A 921-nucleotide genomic window follows, 5' to 3' on the forward strand; every position below is an offset into this window, starting at 1 on the left:
TAGGTTCAGTCAGGCTGTTCTCCCTCAGAATCCCCCACATGATTGTCCTAAGATAGTAGCTGGGGCTTCCTCTCTCGCATGTCTGGCACATGGTCTGGGTACAATTGGGATTCCTTGATTATCTCTCTTTCTCTTTAGGTGCTCTCCATGTGGTCCCTCATCATGGCAGCTATAGGATAGACATTTCATATCAGTATTCAAAGTGTGAGTCCTGAGAAAGCACAAGAGAAAGAGAGAGACAGAGAGACTGAGCCAGGCAGGAGCCATATTATCTTTTATGACCTAGTCTTGGAAGTCAAGCAGAGATACTGCCTCTGAAATTTACTGCTAATATCAACCCACATTCAAAGGGAAGGGAATTAGACTCCACCTCCTGAGAGAAGAGTGTCAAAGAATTTGTGACTATTTGTTAATGGTCCTCCCTGACTTCATCAATCTGCTCTCCTGCTTATTCTTCATGGAAGAATATTAATTCTGTAATCGGAACTAAACCACCATATTCCTTCACCTTTTCATAGACACTTTATTAAACATCTAATAGAGGGGGTAAACGTTCTAGGAATGTTTAAGACAGATGCACATGGGGCCATGTTTACCTTTTAGAGGTGTGCCATTTGTGAAGGAAAACACAAGGCACTTGGGGGTAGGGTGTGAAATAAGTATTAGGATCAAGGCCAATATTCAATGTTCAACAAGTATTTATTGGATCTGTTATGTGTCAGACACAGTGCTAAGCTCTAGGAATACAGTGATGAGTAAGGTTCCTGTTCCGTGTTCTGCGTACCCAGGATCTAATCTGTAGGATGACCATAAGGAAGCAGTTTAGTTAAGAGGTGTGCACCACCTCCACTGAAAACACTTTCCACAAACTCTCCAGCAACTACTTCTTGTCCAATCCAATGGTATCCAGTGGTAAAATCT

The sequence above is a fragment of the Mandrillus leucophaeus genome, unplaced genomic scaffold, assembly GCF_000951045.1.
Source record: "Mandrillus leucophaeus isolate KB7577 unplaced genomic scaffold, Mleu.le_1.0 Scaffold340, whole genome shotgun sequence".
Classification (NCBI taxonomy): Eukaryota; Metazoa; Chordata; class Mammalia; order Primates; family Cercopithecidae; genus Mandrillus; species Mandrillus leucophaeus.